General features: G+C 48.5%; 1 long non-coding RNA gene and 4 other non-coding genes across 5 annotated transcripts in view; 1 reads left to right on the top strand and 4 right to left on the bottom strand.

Moving 5' to 3' along the window:
• Positions 1-284: 284 nt before the first annotated feature.
• The window catches only part of LOC127041583 (uncharacterized), a 222,517-nt gene continuing 199,202 nt past the window's right edge, over positions 285-23,599 (bottom strand). The window contains exon 3 of the long non-coding RNA XR_007771677.1: positions 285-1,223. This is a non-coding gene — a long non-coding RNA (uncharacterized LOC127041583). The remainder of the gene's footprint in view (positions 1,224-23,599) is intronic.
• On the bottom strand, positions 3,338-3,419 carry TRNAS-AGA (transfer RNA serine (anticodon AGA)). Its single transcript has one exon. It is a non-coding gene; the product is annotated as a tRNA-Ser (tRNA).
• TRNAK-UUU (transfer RNA lysine (anticodon UUU)) lies at positions 9,064-9,136 on the top strand. The gene has a single exon. It is a non-coding gene; the product is annotated as a tRNA-Lys (tRNA).
• Positions 11,194-11,267, bottom strand: TRNAT-UGU (transfer RNA threonine (anticodon UGU)). Its single transcript has one exon. It is a non-coding gene; the product is annotated as a tRNA-Thr (tRNA).
• TRNAF-AAA (transfer RNA phenylalanine (anticodon AAA)) lies at positions 14,498-14,570 on the bottom strand. Its single transcript has one exon. It is a non-coding gene; the product is annotated as a tRNA-Phe (tRNA).

Raw genomic sequence — 23,599 nt, 5'->3', positions numbered from 1 at the left:
AGAAGACTAAGAGGGGATATGATAGAGGTATATAAAATCATGAGTGGTGTGGAGAAAGTGAATAAGGAAAAGTTATTTACTTGATCCCATAATATAAGACCTAGGGGCCACCAAATGAAATTAATAGGTAGCAGGTTTAAAACAAATAAAAGGAAGTTCTTCTTCACACAGTGCACAGTCAACTTGTGGAACTCCTTACCTGAGGAGGTTGTGAAGGCTGGGACTATAACAATGTTTAAAAGGGAACTGGATAAATTCATGGTAGCTAGGTCCATAAATGGCTATTAGCCAGGAAGCGTAAAAAATGGTGTCCCTAGCTTCTGTTCATCAGAGGATGGAGATGGATGGCAGGAGAGAGATCACTTGATCACTGCCTATTAGCTTCACTCCCTCTGGGGCACCCGGCATTGACCACTGTTGGTAAACAGATACTGGGCTAGATGGACCTTTGGTCTGACCCGGTATGGCCGTTCTTATGTTCTTATAGGGCACCTTCTACACGGCGACTGGGCAGTTGACTGACTTTAAATCTAGCTAGCTCTGTTGGTAGAGCATGATGCTCTTAATCCCACCATCATAAATTCAAGCCCCATGGTGGGTGATAGCGACAGCCCTTAGGTGTCACTCTTCTGCTAATAGTCACAGATCAAAAGGAAACAAACTCTCTGTGCTCTTTGGCAGGTCATGTTTCTTCTCTCTGAGCTTCACTAAAACATGAAGAGAGAACAAACTGACATTTGCATCCTATGTTAAGAGAGTATTTTCTCCTCTTCCATTGTACCCCAGGCAAGAAGAGGGGATAATAACCAGTTAACGGATGATTGCAGAAGGAAAAGTTTGGTCTTTATAAATAGGACAATGATCATTTGGTCTCCATGTCCACTGATGGTAGGACAAGAAGTAATGGGCTTAATCTGCAGCCAGGGAGATTCACGTTAGATATTGGGAACAGCTTTCTAACTCTGAGGGTAGTTAAGCTCTGGAATAGGCTCCCAAGGGTGTCTGTGGAGTCTCTGTCCTAGGAGGCTTTTAAGAACAGGTTGAACAAACCTCTGTTAAGGATACTCTGCATATACTTGGTCCCATAGACAACCTGCTCTGGCTCTGGTTCCCTCCTTCTGCTCCCTGCCTGGGCCGGCTGCTCTGGGCACTTGGTCCCACATGCCCCCAATGCATCGTCTCTGCTTGGCTGTGCTTCAGCAGAGAGGGCTGGATTTCATGACCTCTCCAGGGCCCTTGCAACCGTACAGCTCTATAATTCGATGCCATCGCAATACAATACAAACAACAACAAAAGTGGAAACACCCCAATCTAACATCTAACAATTCAGCGTGAACTGACATTCCGCAGCACAAAGTGACAACATGTAGGAGTGCAAAGCCTGACAATTCAGCACCATGCAAATGAACGCCCCATGGGGCAAAATGACACACTGCAAAAGAGCTCAGCTCAAACCAGTGCAACACAAGCCAGTGTAAAAACCATACAACACGAAAAAATGCATCAGAGTGCAAAGGTTCACTGTGCAAAACAGCTCAGCGTGGAACGACGACACAGCGCAAACTCACACAACAAAATCATATAGAAAGGTAGGGCAGGGAGGGACCCTGAGAGTCAGGACCAAGTCTCCCTTGGCCATCCCTGACAGGTGTTTGAAGAGCAAGGAAACAAAGGGCACCACAGACTTATGTTTTTTGGATGAGCAAATAAAAGGGAGTAGGATTGTCCCCCTTGGGTAGCCCCTGTTCAATTCCAGGTCAGAAAACAAAACTCTTCTGCAAGAATATCCAAAAAAAATTGTGTTTCACTTTACTTCATAAGTACAGTTGTGTGGCAATTAAATGATGACTGTAAAGTTTCATAAAAGTGTGGGAAATATGGATGTATCTGAGGAAATGGCTTGGAATGAAGGAAGACAAAAACTGATGGGTCGAGAGAACAGGCCCTGTTTCCCCCTGGTTTGGAACTTCTCTCACAACTACTGGAAGAGAAAAGCTAAGCAAATGGTGTTCTATTGTTGCAAAGGAGATTAAAGTGAGGCCATTTTCTGCAGATAGAATTAAATGGTCATGTCAGGAGTGGGATTTGAAATCACGTCTCCATGCAGAGACCAGAACACCCAATGGATTGGAAAAAAAGAAACTTATAACTAGTACTTTAGACCAGTCCACCATCCTGATACTACAAAGAAGGTGACTTATCAACCCTAGTTTTCATTAATAGTTGATGAACTCTTTAGGGAGGTCACGATGGCACATCTCTTTCAACTCCTAGAGACCTTCTACAGCACAGCTGATTTTTAGATACACTCACCCAGACCTAAAGTTACATGTTTCCTGGAGCTCCATGAGTTCTGCGGTGTTGGAATCTCCCTGTTCACTTTTTAAGTGAACAAAAGATGGGTGCTGGCATTCTGAGAGAGTACTGATGAACCTCAAAATCCTGCCCTGTGCGCCAGACAGTTAAGCAACCGGCACCCAGAACCTCTACTATGATAGCATCCTGTCTGGGAACAACTCACTTACCAACAGCTGGGGTGTGAAATCCTCATTTTTTTGTTGTTCTGTCACTGTAGTCCCCACTTTCCTATTGCTTGTCTGTATAATCTCTGTCTGGTTCTGTAACCGTTTCTGTCTGCTGTATAATTAATTTGTTTTGCGTAAACCAATTAAGGAGGTGGGGTATAATTGGTTAGATAATCATGTTACAATATGTTAGGATTGGTCAGTAAAATGATTGGTTAAGATAGAGCTAAGCAGAACTCAAGTTTTACTATATAGTCTGCGGTCAATCAGGAAGTAAGGGGGGGAATGCGAATGGGAATTGGAATTATGTTTTGCTAAGGGGGGGAATAGGAACAGGGAAGGGGAACAGGGACACAGGCAAGCCTCTGTGGTGTCAGAGCTGGGAAGGGGGATACTGAGGAAGGAAACTGGAATCATTGCTTGCTGGAAGTTTACCCCAATAAACATTGAATTGTTTGCACCTTTGAGCTTCATGCATTGCTGCTCTCTGGTCACGTGAGAAAGACCAGGGAATGGGAGGGTGATGGGACAAACCCTGTAACAAGTACGTCTTTCAGGGTGTGAAACCCCCCAGAACCAGTATAATTAAGCTGACCTAAGCCATGGTTAGATAGTACTAAATGAAAGGAAAGATTGTTTTGCCAATGCAGCTATTACAGGGATGGAAAACCCCTCCCCTCACTGTAGCAGCTGTCTACTCCACAATGCTACAGCAGTATTTTAAGCACAGCCAGCCTCAAAGGGAGACCAGATCTGGCTCCATGGATGGTCAGGCACTAAGACAGCAGCAATGACAACACACTAATGCTTCCGTAGTTGGCAGGATTCGAACCTGCGTGGGGAGACCCCAATGGATTTCTAGTCCATCGCCTTAACCACTCGGCCACAACTACTTGCTGAACTGCTGCTGCCCTATATGATAATTCTGTTCTCACAGAATTGTCACTTCAAATGGCTCAGACCAGCTTCCCCAGCACACTCACGGCTGTGCATTAGTGTAAGTGTGTCTATGGTGAACAGCAAGAGTTCCTGCCCATTTCCCTTCCAGCTGGAGCATGATTTGTGTGTTTGTGGCTAACGACATTGCTATAGATTGTTGTTCTTTCCCCACACTGACAATTCAGACAGTCCCTTTCCAATTCGAATCTCCACCATATCATTCCAATAGCCGGGGGCAGGATTTCTCTGGGGCACTGAAATGTTTCAGGGGTTGGTGTGTGAGCTCAGCCTTGCATTCCATCCCTGATGTTTCATGGACTAACAACAGCAGCAGAAAGAAAGAGCTGAGCCAATATCTCCCTGGCAGGGATGCAGGTGACCATGTCCCCTCTGTCTGACCATTGCCATTGCAGGAGAGAAGGGTTCACTGGAATCGAATGCCCTGGCGCAGACCAGAGACACAGGGAGGTTTTACTGTTATTGGATCTGTGCAAAGGAAATTGTGCCTCTGTGTGAAATTGAGGAGGGAAATGAAACGTCCACATGGTGGCCCAGTGTCTTAAGGAATGTGGGCGATGGACTCTGGCTGAGAAATGATTTAACAGGAATTTGTATCAATGTATTGCCCTGATTAAAAGCTATGGCTGTAAGGTGCCACTGTTGTTAGTACTTGAACCTGCGTGGAGAAACCCGAGTGGGTGTCAAGTCCACTACCTTAACGAGAGGTAGTTGATTATTTTGTCAAGATCCAAATTTCTTGGTCAAGGTCTAGTCAATGTCTAGATGACAGAGAAAATAATACACTGATGATAATAAGAAGAATTTAGAAATATTTACAGTTGCTAAGGGCATAACTATGATGATTGTTTTATGTTTCACCCTTTATATCTGACACCACCATCATCTTTCCCTTTAACCTTGTAGTTTACCAAGGGTAAAACTAAACATCTCTTCAGATACAAGGGCGTGTTTGTGTTCATTCCTGCTAGCTACACAGAGGCTTGATGTAGCTGCTTTCAATCCTCCGGCTCTGCCCTGATAAGTAACATTTCAGGGTGTCACTGAACTGAAGGAGGGAGATCATTTTTTGACAGATTACTCTTCCTCTTAAAGGTGTTTGTCTGGCTGGCAGCCCTGGTTCCCAGGTCTCTCCTGAGGGAAGAAAGTTTCTGTGCAAAATACTAAAACTTTTAACAGAGAGGAGGGAAAAGCGATGGTCACATGATGGGGCCAGTATGTACCACAACATGATTCTTTTATATCGGATGACTCTGAAGATTGACTGATCTCCACTTCCTTGGATTTGAAGAGATGTTTAGTTTTGTACTTGAGAACCTGTAAGGCTGAAGCAATTTTATGGATGGTGACACTACAATTGAAGGGTTATTTAATGTTGTAGAAATCATTAAAAACACTTAGTTTCAACTTGAGCTGCCTGTTATTAAAGGCTGGTTTCCCCACGTCAGTTCCATCAGCCCTGCTAGAAAGGCCCTGGGTTCTCTCCTGCCTTGGTGGGAACTAAAGGCAATCGTCCCCTGCTGCCCTTGGCTTCAGGCTGATTTTTCTGGGGAGGGGATGTGGAATTGGTTTGTTTGCTATTGAGAGGGAGCCGGGCCAGTTCTCAGGGAACGAGAAATCCTAGCACCTTCCCAGCCCAACCCAGGCTGCTGCCCTGTCCCAGCCTCTGTTCCCCTGGGAGCCCTGCTTGTTTGACTCTAGAGCAGGCTGGGAGCAGCAGCTGGGGCAGAGGACAGCCTGGGCTGGGCAGATGCTAGGAGCAGAGCACCAGAGGCCTCTACTGGCTCCCTCCTCAGCAGCAAACAATCAGTCCCCACACACACCCTGGGACAGCAGCCTGGAGCCAAGGACAGTGTCCAGTGGGGGGTTCTCTTTTTCCTCTTCCTGGGGTGAGCAGGGACCTCATAGACTCATAGACTCTAGGACTGGAAGGGACCTCAAGAGGTCATCGAGTCCAGTCCCCTGCCCTCACTGCAGGACCAAACACTGTCTAGACCATCCCTAATAGACATTTATCTAACCTACTCTTAAATATCTCCAGAAATGGAGATTCCACAACTTCCCTAGGCAATCTATTCCAGTGTTTAACTACCCTGACAGTTAGGAACTTTTTCCTAATGTCCAATCTAAATCTCCCTTGCTGCAGTTTAAGCCCATTGCTTCTTGTTCTATCATTGGAGGCTAAGGTGAACAAGTTTTCTCCCTCCTCCTGATGACACCCTTTTAGATGCCTGAAAACTGCTATCATGTCCCCTCTCAGTCTTCTCTTTTCCAAACTAAACAAACCCAATTCCTTCAGCCTTCCTTCATAGGTCATGTTCTCAAGACCTTTAATCATTCTTGTTGCTCTTCTATGGACCCTCTCCAATTTCTCCACATCTTTCTTGAAATGCGGTGCCCAGAACTGGACACAATCCTCCAGTTGAGGCCTAACCAGCGCAGAGTAAAGCGGAAGAATGACTTCTCGGGTCTTGTTTACAACACACCTGTTAATGCATCTCAGAATCATGTTTGCTTTTTTTGCAACAGTATCACACTGTTGACTCATATTAAGCTTGTGGTCCACTATGACCCCTAGATCTCTTTCTGCCATACTCCTTCCTAGACAGTCTCTTCCCATTCTGTATGTGTGAAACTGATTGTTCCTTCCTAAGTGGAGCACTTTGCATTTATCTTTATTGAACTTCATCCTGTTTACCTCAGACCATTTCTCCAATTTGTCCAGATCATTTTGAATTTTGACCCTGTCCTCCAAAGCAGTTGCAATCCCTCCCAGTTTGGTATCGTCCGCAAACTTAATAAGCGTACTTTCTATGCCAACATCTAAATCGTTGATGAAGATATTGAACAGAACCGGTCCCAAAACAGACCCCTGCGGAACCCCACTTGTTATACCTTTCCAGCAGGATTGGGAGCCATTAACAACTACTCTCTGAGTACGGTTATCCAGCCAGTTACGCACCCACCTTATAGTAGCCCCATCTAAATTGTACTTTCCTAGTTTATCTATAAGAATATCATGCGAGACTGTATCAAATGCCTTACTAAAGTCTAAGTATATCACATCCACCGCTTCTCCCTTATCCACAAGGCTCGTTATCCTATCAAAGAACGCTATCAGATTAGTTTGACATGATTTGTTCTTTACAAATCCATGCTGGCTATTCCCTATCACCTTACCTCGTTCCAAGTGTTTGCAGATGATTTCTTTGATTACCTGCTCCATTATCTTCCCTGTCACAGAAGTTAAACTAACTGGTCTGTAGTTTCCTGGGTTGTTTTTATTTCCCTTTTTATAGATGGGCACTATATTTGCCCCCTTCCAGTCTTCTGGAATCTCCCCCGTCTCCCATAATTTCCCAAAGATAATAGCTAGAGGCTCAGATACCTCTTCTATTAACTCCTTGAGTATTCTAGGATGCATTTCATCAGGCCCTGGTGACTTGCAGGCATCTAACTTTTCTAAGTGATTTTTTACTTGCTCTCCTTATTTTCTCTTCTAAACCTACCCTCTTCCCGTAAGCATTCACTATACTAGACATTCCTTCAGACTTCTCAGTGAAGACCGAAACAAAGAAGTCATTAAGCATCTCTGCCATTTCCAAGTCTCCCGTTACTGTTTCCCCCTCCTCATTGAGCAGTGGGCCTACCCTGTCCTTAGTCTTCCTCTTGCTTCTAATGTATTGATAAAAAGTCTTCTTGTTTCCCTTTATTCCCATAGCTAGTTTGAGTTCATTTTGTGCCTTTGCTTTTCTAATCTTGCCTCTGCATTCCTGTGTTATTTGCCTATATTCATCCTTCGTGATCTGACCTAGTTTCCATTTTTTATATGACGCCTTTTTATTTTGTAGGTCACGCAAGATCTCAAGGGTAAGCCAAGGTGGTCTTTTGCCACATTTTCTATCTTTCCTAACCATCGGAATAACTTGCTTTTGGGCCCTTAATAGCGTCCCTTTGAAAAACTGCCAACTTTCCTCAGTTGTTTTTCCCCTCAGTCTTAATTCCCATGGGACCTTGCCTATCAGCTCTCTGAGCTTACCAAAATCCGCCTTCCTGAAATCCATTTTCTCTATTCTGCTGTACTCCCTTCTACCCTTCCTTAGAATTGCAAATTCTATGATTTCATGATCACTTTCACCCAAGCTTCCTTCTACTTTCAAATTCTCAACAAGTTCCTCCCTATTTGTTAAAATCAAGTCTAGAACAGCTTCCCCCCTAGTAGCTTTTTCAACTTTCTGAAATAAAAAGTTGTCTGCAATGCAGTCCAGAAACTTATTGGATAGTCTGTGCCCCGCGGTGTTATTTTCCCAACATATATCTGCATAGTTGAAGTCCCCCATCACCACCAAATCTTGGGCTTTGGATGATTTTGTTAGTTGTTTGAAAAAAGCCTCATCCACCTCTTCCACCTGATTAGGTGGCCTGTAGTAGACTCCCAGCACGACATCACCTGTGTTTTTTACCCCTTTTAGCCTAACCCTGGGGGTGTTTCTTGCAGGGCAGTTGGAACTGAATTGGGGAACAGGCTTTTAATAACAGGCAGCTCAAGTTCAGACTAATTTTGTTACAATTTTCTTTATAATGTAAAATAATTCAAAAGTAAATGGGCAGGAATGATTGGAACTCTTTTCTCCCTGTCGTACAAAGAAATGGCTTTTTGGCTTTTCATGATACAGGAGTCAGGTTCGTTCACTGTGCAGAATCAATGTGCACAGAAGCCTGTTGTGTTTCATTTCTTTAGTTCTGCTGCCCTCATGTGGCCATTTCCTTCCCCTCCTTTCTGTCCAAAGTGAAGAGCCCAGTTCCTGCAGGGAGAGAAGGATATCTTTCTTCTTTCCTTCCTCAAAAGCCCCCTTCCTTGGAAAGCCCTTTTCTGGGTTTGGGTGGGGAACTGCCATTCCTGAGGATTAATTTCACACCATATTTGGGGTTGATATTTAGATTTTACAGCCAGACTAGATCACTAGGTACCTCTGCTCTGACCTGATTCAGAACAGAGTCCAGAGAATTTTATCCAGTGACTCCTACACCCACCCCAAGATCTTCTGGCTGAACGAGGCAGGATCATTCAGAAAGTCATCATGTTTGGATGTAAAGGTGGGAAATGATGGGAAAATTGGTCCCTCTTTCAAGTTTCAATGTTGTAACTTCTACATCTAGACCGAGGTGGCCAACCTGAGCCTGAGAAGGAGCCAGAATTTCCCAATGTAACCGCCAAATGTGCACCTTTGTATGCAACTACTGAGTCAATTGTGAACCTTCCCATCATTATCCCTCTGAAAGAATGATGTGATGGATACTTGGCTGTATATCCCAGTGTGCCCTGCACGTTTACAAGCTGCATTAGCCAATCCAACCATTCGGCACTTGCAGATGGGCACCTCTGTACTGTGCCTGAGTCTTGTACAGCTATGAAAGGCTGATAGATGCCAATATTTCCCTGTCTTCTTAACCTGCACTAATACCAGGCCAAGCCAGGACTGGGAAGAGAGACAGAGCAGCAGGTTTCCCATATTGTATCCATTTCCCTTTTTCTTGACCAGTTTCTCCTCTGCATAACTTGTACTTTTTTTATTGTGAGCCTGGCTAACTCAGCTGGTAGAGTGTCAGACTTTTAATCTGAGGGTCCAGGGTTCAAGTCCCTGGTCAGGTAATAAACTACTCACTATATCTTTAAACATTGTTCTTCTGATGTCCTCTTTGGTGTTACTTTTTCTCTTCAAGACTGTGCCTTTCCTAAGAAGGGCCTTTGTGTGTGTGGGTTTGAAGGGGCAACTTCCTAACGTCCTCACTGTCCTTGCAGCCTGGAGGAATAAAGGCCTCTGGGCACACAGCATGTTCCTCCCCTGCATGCACACGCACACACAGAAAACAAAACAGAATATCTCTAAGGAATTAGAATCACCTGCGGCCTTCCTTTATCCTGCTGGATCCCCAAATGATGATGCTCTTCAGCCTAAACCCATGTCCCCTCTACTCCCAGTGACCCTCAGTCCCAATCCACTGCCCCTCCTATGCACACTGCTCCTCACTCCCAACCAGAGCCTACTCCTCTTCACCCTTCTCCTCTATCCCAACCCACAGCCCCCTCCTATTTCCAGTGCCCCTCAATCCCAACGCACAGGCCCCTCCTATTCCCAGTGCCCCTCAATCCCAAACCACGGCTCCCTCCTTCCCTCCAGCAGCAGGTGCTTCAGACTCCCTCAGGAAGATTTTCTTGCAAGGTTTCATGTATGAGTCTGCATGTGGATTTTACAGTGCATTGGAAATATGTTGCATTGCTTGCCAAAATGATCACTTTTGGCTCGTGTTGGATTCCCAGTCTCCTTGTTATTGGGACAGGAGAAAGGAAGAGTTGTTATCCTTGTTGTGTGAATCAAGGGCAGCACAGCTGTGCTTGGCAGACCCCGATTGAGGGACTCACCCTCAATTCAATAGCACTTGGTAGGCAGGGGACAAGGGTTCCAGGACCAAGTGGGCTGGGGTCCCAATACTAAAATTTAGGTGTTAAATCAACTTTAGGACAGGGTGGCAGTGGAGGGATGAGTGAGTTCCTAGACAAGACAGTGATGTACAGTGCCTTCTTATTTTCCCTCTTTTCCACTCAGGATGGCAGGTGAACTCTACAGAGGCACCTCTGGGCTTGCACTGACTAAGGACAACAGCTGTGAGTGGAGTAACGGGGGGGCTCATATTTAAGGACTTTTGGTTGCTGGACCTACAAACCGTAGGGATAAGGACACTGCCCAGCTTATTTGGGGGTGGGTCTTTTCCTCGTGGTATATGTTTATGTGCTGGGGCTGCTGACATGACTTCTGCTAACCCTAGGCTTACATTGCAATGTAGACATATCCTAAGAGGGCATCTATACTGTGATAAAATCCCGCTTACCTGGATGATCTGATTTGGGCTCCTGGGGATCAGACTGGAGCCCAGGCTTGGAAACCCTCACTCCTTGTGGGGTCTCGGAGGCTGGGCTGAAGCTCAAGTGTCTACACTGTAATTTTATAACCCTGCAGCACAAGCCCCACAAGCCTGAATCAACTGACTCAGGGTTTGAGAATAGTGACTTGGGTGTGTTAATGGCAGTGTAGACATAATGCTTGGCTATGTCCACACTGCAATGAAACACCCAAGGCTGTCCTGTGCCAGCTCAGGCTCCTGAGGGTTTTGGCCGTGGGGTGGTAAATTTGCACTGTAGACATCTCAGCTCAAGCTCAATATTGGGCTCTGGGAGCCCTCAAGGTTGGGAGGGAGTTTAGCAAGCAAAAAAGGTAAAATGGCAGTGGAGTAATACGCTGGACTCAGTGGCATTTCTCCATTGTCTATCTGCTTTGGGGCAGTGACAATAACACGTCCTGCTGCATTCGTTATTTCAAAGGGTGGTTTAGGATTTTCATTCTCACGGTGCATGAAGCAGGGCTCAACCCTTGGTGCAAACTAAATGAGCTGCTCACAGATTCTGACAGCCACAATGAGCAACTGGTGTGAGAGCCCAGACCTGCCCCTGTCCCAGAGGGAGGGGCTCATCTATGACAGGCTGGACCACTGACCTATCAGCTCTTAACTCCCAAACTTTCAGTAATTCTGTTATCAGTGCCTGTGAGTATAATTTAAACTGCCATACTGGGCTAGACCAAAGGCCCATCAAGCTCTGTGTTTTGTCCATTGGCAGTAGCCAATAGCAGGTGCCTCAAGAGTTAATCAACAAGGCACCACTGGGAGTTGAACCCAGGATCTCCTACTTACAAGACAGGGGCTTTAACCAGCTAAGCTACGGTGCCCACCTGTGGTGGAAGCACAGTGTCTGCCCACACCTGACTCCCTGCCATCCCCACTGGGGCCTGACAAGCTTTGCTTGTGTTTGGATTCTCCAAAGCAGAGAAGCAGGTGAGCTTTTCCTTGCAAGCTCTGTGTGTGTGTGTGTGATTCTTTGGCCAGGTCTGCACTACAAAGTTATTTCAGCATCATTGTATTGCTCAGGTGTGTGAAAAACACACAACGCTCCCTTGGTCAGCAGCTTTTGGCTGGTGCACACACTGCAATGCCATGTCTGGCAACAAAACTGCCCTGTTTTGGTGACAAAATAAAACCACCTCAATGAGAGGCCTAGAGCTTTGTGCAGCAAACTTAAAGTGACAAATTGTCAGTGTAAATGCTGCTGTTCATTATATCACCATAACTGGCCTCCATCAGTATCCCATAATGCCCACTGTGAACTCACCTGCCCTGCATTCCTGCTACAGAGGCTGGGCCCCTCCCCTTTCATAGTTCCAGAAAGTTCTGACAGCTGAGCCGCTATCTGCCCTGGGATTAGGTTGATATACTGCATTGCCAGCCTAAGTAACGTAATTACACCAACCTAATTTTGTAGTGTAGATCTGTCCAAAGAATCACACACACATCTTGGGAGCAAAGCTTCACCTGCTCTTCTGCTTTACAGAAGCCAAACACGAGCAACATTTGTCAGGACCCAGTGGGGATTGGCAGACAGTCAGGTGTGGGCAGACACGGTGCTTTAAGTAACAGCAGGTACCATGGCTTAGGTGGTTAAAGTACCTGTTTTGTAAAGAGGAGATCCTGGATTCAACTCCCAGTGGTGCCTTGGGGAGTGGCTTTTGGGGCACCTGGCATTGGCTACTGATAGAAGACAAGATTCAGAACTAGATGGACCTATGGTTTAAATTACACGCACAGGCACTGATAATAGAGTTACTAAAAGTTTGGGTGTTAAGAGCTGATAGGTCAGTGGTCCACTCCCCTCAATGCAGTTTTACTATTTCCACTTGCTAAACTCCCTCCAAACCTCTATAAAATTACAGTGCAGACATATGGGCTTGAGCCCAACCTCTGAGGCCCCACGAGGGGTGGGAGTTTTTGAACCCAGGCTTCAGTGTGAACACAAATATCTGCACCACAGTTTTTAGCCCCTCAGCTTTACGTCCATGAGCCCAAGTCAGATGAGCCAGGCCAGCCCTGCTGCCATCTTTATCCCAGGAGAGATGGACTCTAAGGGTACGTCTCCATTGCAATGGAAGCCCAGGTGCGGCACGCTGTGCTCAAAGCAGCACCCTGGAAGCCCCATATTCACCACTCTCATATAATGATCATATGGTTTGTACAAGTCTGCCTTGTGAGGATGGACACTGCTTGATTCACATCCTAGCAAAGGAGCTTCCTAACAAGCTGGAAGAAAATATGAAAGAAGGGTAGAGACACCATGATTTGGCCTCTCTCCCCCATAACTCAACAGCTGGAAACACACCTGGAGGACAAAGACTGAGCTGAACTGATTCAGAAATCAGAAGAGAATACTAATAATACATTCAAACCAAATTCCCCTGCCAGACTAGTATTGGTTACTCAGCAGGATTCCTGGGCCCAGCCTTGTTGGGGTTACGAGGACTCTGCCACACATGAGAGTAGAAAGAGCATCCTTGGGGTCAGGCAGGCCTCTGGTAAGGGGGTGGGGACTGAGATCCTTTCTCTGGCCAATTGCACCAGGGTCATGTATAAACCAGGGAAGTTCCCCACTATAGCCGGACCTGAACCCCCTGTACACTTGCCCTCTGTACTCATTGCTTCTCTGTCTCTCTTCCCCTCATCTCTGCTGGTCTCCCTCTGAGCTTTCTCAGCACCTGGCCCCACAGCGCTTCCTGCCAGCCAGAGACTGCTTGTTCTAGGCCTGCTCCTGTGGATGTGGCCTCTCTCCTGATTCCTGAGGAAAGGAACCTTTCCAGGAAATGGCCATGGATTCTGGGAATCTGCATGTGGCTGGTGGACAGCACCAGGAATCATTTGGCTCCTGGCACACAAGGCCACTTAAAACCTGAGCACCCAGAGAGGGGCTTGAACCTTCAGATTAAGAGCCTGATGCTTTACCAACTGAGCTGCCTGGGCTTGTTGAAACCATCTTCACCATTCACCACAAGAGCGAGCAGGTAGGCAAAAGAGAGGCAAAAAAAGTCATAGGGAACCCTCATGTGGCCTAATGGATAAGGTATCTGAGTGTGGATCAAAAGATTGAGGGTTGGAGTCCCTTGGTGGTTGTGTTTCTGCAGTTTTACCATTGTGCTGAAAGTCCTGTTCCCTTCAGGGTTGGAACCTCTTCTTGGCTGCTCAGGCCAATGCTCTGGCTTCAGCTAGAGCCCCGGGAAGGAGTTGGGGGTTGGGTGTCACAAAGGCTGGGACATGAGACCCAGGTGCTTCCAGTCTAGCCTTTGCCATTCCTGACTTGTCAAAGAAAGTGGGTGACTGCCCGGGCTGGCGTGTGCACCTGACCCTGTGCTGGAGGGTACTTACTATATAGCGTCTTCGGAGCCTGGGTGTTTCTCTGCTTCTCGCCAGCTTGGGAAAAGCCTCTTGGGGTAAAATCTCCTGCCCCACTGCAAAAGTGAGCACCTTGAGTGGGACCAGTCAGAGGCCTCACCATGGGGGCTGGCCCTGCTTTCCTACCAATTTATGATGTTATCCACAGAGCATCAGCAGCTGCCCCGCATGCTGGTGACCTTCAGTGGGTGTTTGGCATGGCAGGGAGCAGCCTGGCTAAGTGTTTTTGTGCCTGTCTGAAGGCCACACAAAGGCATGGTCCTGCCCTCCTCTAGCTCTGACCTCAGTTGCTCTATGGCTTTTAAGCCTGCCCTTGGAGCCATCAGCACCAGCTGCTTCTGCTCTAGGTGCCCAGAGGAGGAGAGGTGTGCTGGGTCAGTTTAACAGATGCCCCTTCCCTGGTACTGCCATTGCTCAGCTGCACAGAGGAGCTTCCATCCCCAATCCCTGCCTGTCACTGCCCAGCAGCCCTCTGGCACCATTCCTGAGGGCTACCCTGCCTCACTTTCTTCCTACCATGTTGGGAAAGACAGTTCTCATTATTAAAGGTGAGGTGGGCCATCTAGGGGCAGAAGCCTGTTCTATGTTTTCCTACTGCAGAGCCCAAACTCAGGAACTCACCTTGGGTGCAGGCACTGCTGTGCTCCCAGAAAACATCCCCTGCATAAAGAGGGATGACAAGGTCTGCCAAACCCAGGGATTGAACCAGGGACCTTTAGAGCTTTGGTTTAACGCTCACCCAACTGAGCTACTTTGGCACCTGCGTGAAAACATTTTGGCCAGTTGCTTCCCTATCTGGAATGTTTTTGTCAGCAGTTGCACACAAAAGGGACAGGAAAACAAACGGCTGCTCCACACCCCCACTGGAGGAACCCGGCACCATTAGCTGAGGTGAGTAAGAAGTGTCTGTTGGCTGACAGGGCCTGTCCCTCAGGAGCTGGAACAGCAGCTGCTGCCTCCCCCTCGGCTCCAGGCTGTGGGAAATGCTCATTGCCTGGCTGCATGGGCGGATGCGGCTCCGTGCCTGGAGAGCGTCTGTATTGCTCTGTCAACCCCCCGTCTTCACTGAGCCAGTCTGGTAAGGTCCCAAGTGCCCCCTCCGGCCTGGCAGCTGCGAGTGTGCAGACATCAACCCCCCTGCCAGCCCCAGAGCCAGCAGAAGCGCCAGCCCCCCCAGCACCACAGGGACACTCAATGAACTTCCTGTGGGGATATGGTTCCTTGGCGTCCAGCTGCTAGAGTGAGAGTCAGGAGAGAGCAGTGTCTGGCTCACCGTGGGGGAGAGAAGAGACCTGATGAGTGCAGATCTCCCTCAGCCTCCCCCGCAATGCTGGTCAGTTTTATTACCACTGTAATAGTCAGTGCTTCCCTTCAGGGCCGGCCCTAGAGGGGTCTGGGGTATGGGACAAATCCCCCCCTTTCCTCCCCAGGCCCTGCCCCCACTACACCCCTTCCCCCAAGTCCCCACCCCATCCTGTCCCATCTCTTCCCTTCCTGCACCTTCCTGACCCATTCCTCTCCCACCCCCAGCTCTTCCTGTCCCTGCTCCTTCCCCTCCCCACCCAGTGCCTCCTGCACCCCACTGAACAGCTGATCACTGGCAAGTGAGAGGCACTGAAAGGGAAGAGGAGGAGCTTGTCAGCAAGGCCTGTAGTGTGGAGGAGGAGCTGGCTGTCAATGGGCGCTGAGCACCTATTTTTTCTCTGTTGGTTCTGCAGCCCCATAGCTCCCATGGAGTCGCTGACTTGGCTCTTTTCGCACTCTAGAGAGAGGAGCAGAACCAGGGCTATGGCTGATCTATGGGGCATCAGGTGAGTGCCAGCGGCTTCAGGTGCTGAGAGTTTGCCTGACCCCTCAGGGTCACAGTGTGAGGTGGTGCCCCAGGGATCTCTATGAAAGGAGCAGAACAGGATTTACTTGGGGTGGGGAGAGAATTGAGAGTGTCTCAGGGGGTTGTACAGAGGTGTTGCCGGGATTAGAGACTGGCTAAAACACAGGCCTCACTGGGAGCAGGATTTAAACCTGCGCAGGGAAACCCTATTGGATTTCAACTCCCACATCTTAACCACTCGGCCATCACAGCTGTGAACACAAAAATGCCCCAATGCCAGAGAAACTGGTAAAAAATCACAATGCCCAGGTGTGAAGTCATCTGAACCACAAAATTCCCACCACAAACCTGGCTCCCAAAGCACTGGGGGGATTGGGGTTTGTTCTCTTTGCTTAGCCATGTGCAGTCACACAGACAGCGCGTTTAAAAGTCTCCCCTCCTGCAGAGCGGGAATGGGAAATGATTCTCAACTTGAAGCCTGATGTAGGGTGACCAGACGTCCTGATTTTATTGGGACTGTCCTGATATTTGCTTGTTTGTCCCGCGTCCCGACCGATGTTTGGTCGGGACCCTGGACAAACAAATAACTTTGTCCTCTGCTCCGACACACAGGCATAGTCTGGAGGGATACTTGCCCCCCCCCAACTCCGCCCCCTCATTCCCCCATTGGATCCATCCCCAAATCCTGGCCCTGGCCCTGCCCCCAGCCCCACCCCCTCACTGCCCCATTGGATCCCTCCCCAAATCCTTGCCCTGGCTCTGCCTCTTTCCCAAGCACACAGCATTCTTCCTCCCTCCCAGGTTTGCACACAGGCCATGCCCATAGCCGGGAGCGCAGCGCGGAAGCTGCTCCAGCCCTGCAGCCTGCGGGGCAGCGCAATGGGGCTGGGGGCAGCGCGGAGCAGGCAGGGCCCAGGTGGGCGGGGGGCAGAGACACACGTGGGGCTGACACGCTCCTGCCGGGAGCTGCCTGGTTCACCCCTTGCCCGGGAGCTGCAGGAAGGGCCCGGATCATGGCTCGGCTGCAGAGCTCGGAACCCAGGCTGGGCCCAGGAGTGAGGGGATGGGGGAGCTGGGGGTGTATCGGGGGTCAGAGCCGAGAGTTGGTTGGAGATGGGGCTGTGCCACTGCCGCTTGGCGGCGGGGCGGCCCTCTGGTTTTTTTTTTTTGCTCCGCCCCCCATGTCCTGATATTTCATCTTTGACATCTGGTCACCCTAGCCTGATATAAAGGAGGGTGTCTGGACCAAGGGGCCAGGGACTGGCCTTTGCTAGAGAAACCACTGTCAAGTTTTAGCCAGTTAGGATAAGTCAGCAAATAAGAACAATCTCAGGTATCAGTAACTGCTACAGGTTGCAAATTCCTACATGCAGCAGTTTCTAGCACTACACCTGCACAGCTCTGCTCCCCGGCTCTTCTCGGGCTCCTGCTCTCTCCTTAGCTCTGCCCCACTCTCACCCAGGCAGTTCCAGCTCACATGGAGGATGGGACCCCCTGGCCTGGTGACTCCCTCATTACACTGCCTGGCCTGTCAGTGCAGCTAACTTGGAGCTTTGGCCTCTCCCCATTGTCCCTGGGGACTGTCAGTCTCAGGGTCCTGATTTCCCATTGATCCTTCCCCCTTCTATTGGTGCTGGGAACTAGCCAACCAACCCCCACCCCAAACACACACTAAGTTTTAGTATAGAGCCAAGAGCCCCCTTACACAAGCCAGCCCCATGAGGTTCACCAATGTGTAGAGAAGGCAGCACAAGCTGGTCCCATGGTGTAATGGGCAGCACTCAGGACTCTGAATCCTGTAATCTGAGTTCAAATCTCAGTGGCACCTTGTGTTGGCTTGTGGTCATAGGCAGCAGGTTATATACATTTGCGGTGCTCGGGCTCCAGGTATATTCAGGGCTGGGGGCCCTGCTCCAGCAATATTTGGAGTTGGGTCTCTTCCCCTGGGCCCTGGCACCCCTCCCCCTGCTGTGGTGCGTCCCTGCCTGACAAAAAGCAGCAGGGGCCTGCCTCCTCCTGTTGCTGGAGTAGAGGGATTCTGGGTAGAACTGCTGCCCCAGAGTCCTAGTGCAGGCTGCCCTGAGCCTCTCCAACACCCCTCAACCCTGAGCTCCCTCTGAACCCTGATACTCTGCCCCAGTCCTGAGCCCCTCCTGCATCATGAATCCCTCATCCTCAGCCCTATGCTCCCTCCCAGAGGGTGCACTCCTTCCCACCCCCAGAGCCTGCACCTCTCACCCCTTCCTACAACCCTGCTGGAGCCTGCACCCAGCACCCAAACTCCATCCTAAAGCCTACTAAACCCTGCACCCCTCCTGCACCCTAATCCCCAGCCCAGGATCTGAAGCCCAGACCTCCTGCCTAAATCCCCTCCCAGAGCCTTAGGCAGGTGGGGGTGGAGTTTGGGGGCAGGTTCTGGGCACCACCAAAATTTCTACAAACTTGCCACCGATGCTTATGGTAACACTCCAGAGCTTAACTTCCCTGTCTCCAGCTGTGTAAGAGTGAATCTTTCCCCTCCTGCTGGGTGTCTCACACCTCCTAGAGCCAGGTCTTTGGCTGGGATGGCCACAATGGGTTAGGGCTCTAGAACTTGTTACCCTGATAGTTGGGATTCTTGCTGCTGCACCTGATGTTCACAAGCTTGGCCCTTTTGCTTCCTACCACACTTTTCCTCTGGCCCATATGGCGCTTGAAGAAAGGAGTGACAGGGCTGGGATTAACAGTCAGGGCTTGGCAGGAGGAAGACTCCCAGACTGGAGCCCCACACACCTTCCCTCCTCCGGGCACCTAGAGCAGAGGCAGCCCAGCTCTGTCCGCTGGATACCTCAGCAGTGTAGGTGAGTTCATGTAAATACAGTCTGGTCCCAAATCCTCCTCCCAACCCTGGTCATCAGTAGCTGCCAGGGGAGAGCTCATTCACACGTCGCTTACAAATCATCATTTGAAATTCTAAGGTCGGCCAACACTGCCGAAGCCAATGCACCGACATTGTCAGCAAACACAACAGCTGGGTGAGGAAACCTGGCTTTGTCCAGACTTTCCATACCTATTTTACTTTCTCAGGTACAAGTAGTTTTCATACGTTGTATCTGCTTTTAAAGTGTGTTAACGTTTCAATTTCCATTCAAATTTGCAACCAATGACAACATTGGCAACGCTGCATGTAACTACCTGACCACTGAGGGAGGGGCTGTTGGGGAAATTCGGGGAAGGGGGTGCACAGCCCCCTGATTGGGGGGCGTATAGGGAATGCCCAGTTTCACTGAATTGAGTCTCCTACTGCAGCACCTCAGTTGGTTACATCAGAAAGGAGCTGCAGTGTCTAGGCAGTGGGATGCCTGTGCCTTTAAGAGCCCAGCCCTGGGAAGCCCATGCTGAGAGGTGCTGCCTGTGAGAGGGGAAGTAAAAAAGCCCTCTGCTCCCCCCACCCATGTTTGCAAACACTGGAGTCTCAGCCCACCGGGATAACTGTTACCCCTCTGCCCCTGCCTGTGCCAGGGTTTAACCCTCTGGTAGCGCCTCCCTCTGGGCTTAACTCTGGCTCCTTCCCCCCTCCCTGACTTTGCCTTCAGTCTCTCTCCTAACTCTGCCTCCAGCTGCTTGACCCCCTGACCAGTCAATTTCCTCCCCCTGCTCAGACCCTGGCCACCCACTCCTCTGATTTGCCCCCCTTTGCCCCTTTTTAATCCCTGTAAAAAGTAGGGAGTGCTGGGTCCCATTCTCTGGAGGGAGGGCTGGGTGCCTGGCCCCTGCCAGCCCAATGCTCAAAGTGCCCCATGATCTTGTGGATGTTTGCTGAGTGCTGCAGGGTCACCCGAAGGGGGAGAGAGATGTGGTTAGGAGGTGATGCAGCCAAGGGTGCCTCACCCAACACTGAGATGCAGCTACCTCTGGGGTGAGTTACACAAGTCAGCAAATGAATATGGAACAAGAAACACATTGAAAGGACCAAGGCAGCTGCAGTAGGTGGAGAAAACCAGAAAAAGCAGTATCCCTGGATCCCAGCCCTGCCCCTCCCCCACTCTACCCCCTAATCTCCACTCCCCTCCCACATTTGAGGGGAGAACCCAGGAGTCCTGGTCCCCAGCCTTGCCCACCCCCATATTTTGATATGGCTCCATCCAACAGCTGCCCCCACAATTGCAGGGCAGTGCCACAGGGCACACTGGGGCCTGCTTGTTTGCACTGGATGGGCAATGCCAGTGCTCCAGGATGGGGAGAGATGATGCTAAGTCAGAAGCAAGCAGCAGACAGCTCCCATGACAGAGAAAGAAATGCTAGGGGGTGCTGTGCTGCAAGGACTGAAGGGAGTTGGCAGGGAATGGGAGGATCTTTCCTCATAGCAGGTGCATCTGTCTCCCTCCCAATTCCTCCCCAGCCCTACCCCAGCCCAGGCAAATCCCGGCCCAGCTACCAGGGTTAAATTTGGCCTGGATTCCCCAGCTGCTAGGGGTGGGGCGTGGGGCTGGGAAGCATGAGCCTTTACTCCTCCTTCCCCAGACACAGTTGCATGGGCACAGACCAAAGGAGCCTGCAGCACTGCTGCCTAGAGGAAACTGAGGCACCAGCAACTGATAGACACATCATGGCTCTCCTCATCCTCATCCTCTTTTCCATGTACAACCTGGCCAGGGGAGGGAGGGGTAAACTCAGGGCAGTTGCATAGTTAACCTGTGGAACTCCTTGCAAGAGCATGTTGTGAAGGCCAAGACTAAAACAGGGTTCAAAAAAGAACTAGATTAGTTTACAGTGGATAGGTCCATCAAGGGCTATTAGCCAGGGTGGGCAGGGATGCTGCCTGTAGCCTCTGTTTGCCAGAAGCTGGGAATGGGCAATAGGGGACGGATCACTTGATGATTCCCTGCTCTGTTCAGTCCCTCTGGGGCACCTGGCACTGGCCACTGTCAGCAGACAGGAGGATACTGGGCTAGATGGACTTTGCGTCTGAACCAGTCTGGCCGTTCTTATGTCTCCCTTGGCGCAGCAGTGACACCCAGTGGGCAGTCAGAGTAATGCACAGAAGGTGTTTTCCTTGGCGCAGCAGTGACACCCAGTGGCCAATCAGGGTAACACACAGAGTATGTATCCCTTGGAGCAGCAGTGACACCTCCTGGTCATTCTAGGTAATGCACAGAAGGTGTTTCCCTTGATACAGCAGTGACACCCACTGGTCAGGTGGCGTAATGCACAGCGTGTGTCTGCCCTCTACGAGCAGTGACACCCACGGACCAGTCACGGTAAGGCACAGAATGTGTTTCCCAGCAATCTGGGTAAGGCACAGAGCATGTTTCCCATGGAGCAGCAATTACACTCAGTGACCAGCAGGGGTGGCATCAGACTCTTCTCCTTTAGTGGGGGACTGAGACTACATCTACACTACAGGATAAATTCGAATTAGCTTAAACCGACTTTATAAAACAGATATTATAAAGTCGATTGTGAGCCTCCACACTAGGCACATGAATTCGGTGGTGTGCGTCCATGGTCCGAGGCTAGCGTCGATTTCTGGAGCAGTGCACTGTGGGTAGCTACTGTAAAATAATGAGGCCAATAACGTCAATTTGCGTCCACACTAATCCTAATCCGATATAGTAATATCGATTTTCGCGTTACTCCTCTCATTTTGTAGGAGTACAGAAATCGATTTAAAGAGACCTTTAAATTGATATAAAGAGCAGTGTAGTGTGGACGGGTGCAGCGTTAAATCAATTTAACGCTGTTAAAATCAGTTTAACAGCATAGTGTAGACCAGGCCTGAGATGGGCTAGACAAAAAAAATGGGGGAGCTGTGCCCCCCATCACCTGGCCTCACCCTTCACGGGGGCCAAGCCTCTGTTCCTTCTCAGTTAAAGGCCAGGCTCATCTCCTCTCCCCCCGGCTAGGGTTTACAGCAATACAAACTTTATTAAAATAAAATAGTAAACAGGGTTTACTTAAAATATTCTAAATCTGTCCAAATTTTAGTACTGAATCCAAAGTTCTCTTAAAGATCCCATCAGTAACCAAAACCTAAATGAAAAATTGAAACCAAAAACAAGGCTTAATTTAAAACCCAAACATTAAGAAAAACTTTGTTTGTAAAAATAAAAACTAACAAATGCTGTAAATTAATAATTTCAACATTTTATCAAAAAAGTCTGCTACAGCAGAATGATAAAATAACATCAAATAAATAAGCATGACCACTAAAACCTCCTATAAAGGAATTGAATCCTTGAATACTGGTCAAATCGTAATAAAATATGCAGAACTATGTCAAAACTAGTGTTGCCGAGTCAGCCATTTCAATCCAGCAAATGTCAATTAAAAGCTCCATTCCAACTAAAAAAACCCAAACAACCCAATAAACCAAAATGGTCACAGCCTGAAACAAACCTACACAGAAGCAAAATTAAACCTGTACCAACATTGGAACAAACGATGTAAATTTCTATTTCTAACTTCTTGTGTCTCCCAGGAGGAAGGTGTTTTGCACCCCAGTAGCCAGGCTGTCACTGCAGCTTTCCTTTCACTAAATAAGATTTGTACCAAATATAAATTGCCCTCCAATTTCTCTAAGAGAAATTGAAATTGTATCTTTGCACTAATATCCCAAGTGTGCAAGTCCATCCCCTCAGAGCAGCCCCACACCCTGAGGCCAGGGGAGAATCCCAACTGGTTTGTGCATTTGTAACCCTGGGGCCTGAAGCTGATGAGAGAAAGGGAAATGAGCCATCTTGGAGCTTTCCGATACCACCTGCTGGGAGCACAGGGATTTGACTGAGTGACATCCTGGCTAATATTCACCTTGTTCTCCGCCAGCAGGCTCCACTGGAGAGCTCGGGAGTGACTTGACCATGGTAGCACCCTATTTACAAATTAAAAGACGGCATTTTGGAGCCAATGGGGTAAAATGTGAGTACTTTTGGGGATAGGACCCACATGAGAAGGGATGTGGACAAACTGGAGAGAGTCCAGAAGAGGGCAATAAAAATGATTAGGGGACTGAGACACATGACTTACGAGAACCTACAGGCCATATCCTGTATGTTAAGCTAAGGCAAAGTTAGCATATGTATATTGTGACCTTTTACTCAGAGAGGAAAATCGACCTTTATCACGTTACTTAAAAAGATAAGTACCCATGCCTATCCAAGACCTTTACTTAGACCAATATACAATGGAGAATAGCATAGGGTTTTATTCAGTGTTGTACCCACAGATTTAACAGGTACACTACAAGGTAACTTATGTGCATATGTACATGTCATCAGCAAGCACAAACATACTAGCCTATGAAGTAAATGTACCCTAATTTTTTCTTGGTGAGGAATGAAATTTGAGCATAGGAGGAAGGATTTCCGGCCCTTGTGCCCTATAAAAGAGGTAACCCACCTCACTAGAGCACTTTGCTCTATCATTGTGACTTAATTCCTCCACTCTCTCTCTATGTACTATCAGTAGGCTGTACTTTTTCTTAAATTTTAAGTTTCAAGGGAACTAGGCTAAGTTCGGTTTCCCTACGTTTTTAGTCTTTGTTTATTAGGTTTTGATTTTAAGTTTAACATATTCAAGTAAACCCTAAGTAACACTAGCATTTTCTAAGCACTGCATCTTTCATTTAAGAATTGAGAAACCTGAACTGCAAGGCTGGTCCTGTGTCTCTTACCACCAGGTTATCAAGGAAGGCTGTGAGTATATTAACCAAATTTTTGTTGCATATAATGCCATATGTATCTTTTGAATAGCAGTAATGCAAATGTAACTTTGTAAGTCAATTAAATTAAATAACATGTAAGCTAATCAATTAAATTTTCATCAAATTATCCAAATTAATATTATTAGTACACCCTAAATCACGGTACATGGGACAGAGAGTTGGAGTGCAGAGGGATGAAGGCACTGGTTCTAGAGGTGCTGACTCTGAGGTGGGGTTAGAATGAGACATTCAGAGTGCAGTAGAGGACTCAGGGT

This window comes from Gopherus flavomarginatus, assembly GCF_025201925.1.
Source record: "Gopherus flavomarginatus isolate rGopFla2 chromosome 13 unlocalized genomic scaffold, rGopFla2.mat.asm SUPER_13_unloc_3, whole genome shotgun sequence".
NCBI classification, from domain to species: domain Eukaryota; kingdom Metazoa; phylum Chordata; order Testudines; family Testudinidae; genus Gopherus; species Gopherus flavomarginatus.
This window is presented reverse-complemented; position numbering and strand designations above follow the sequence as displayed.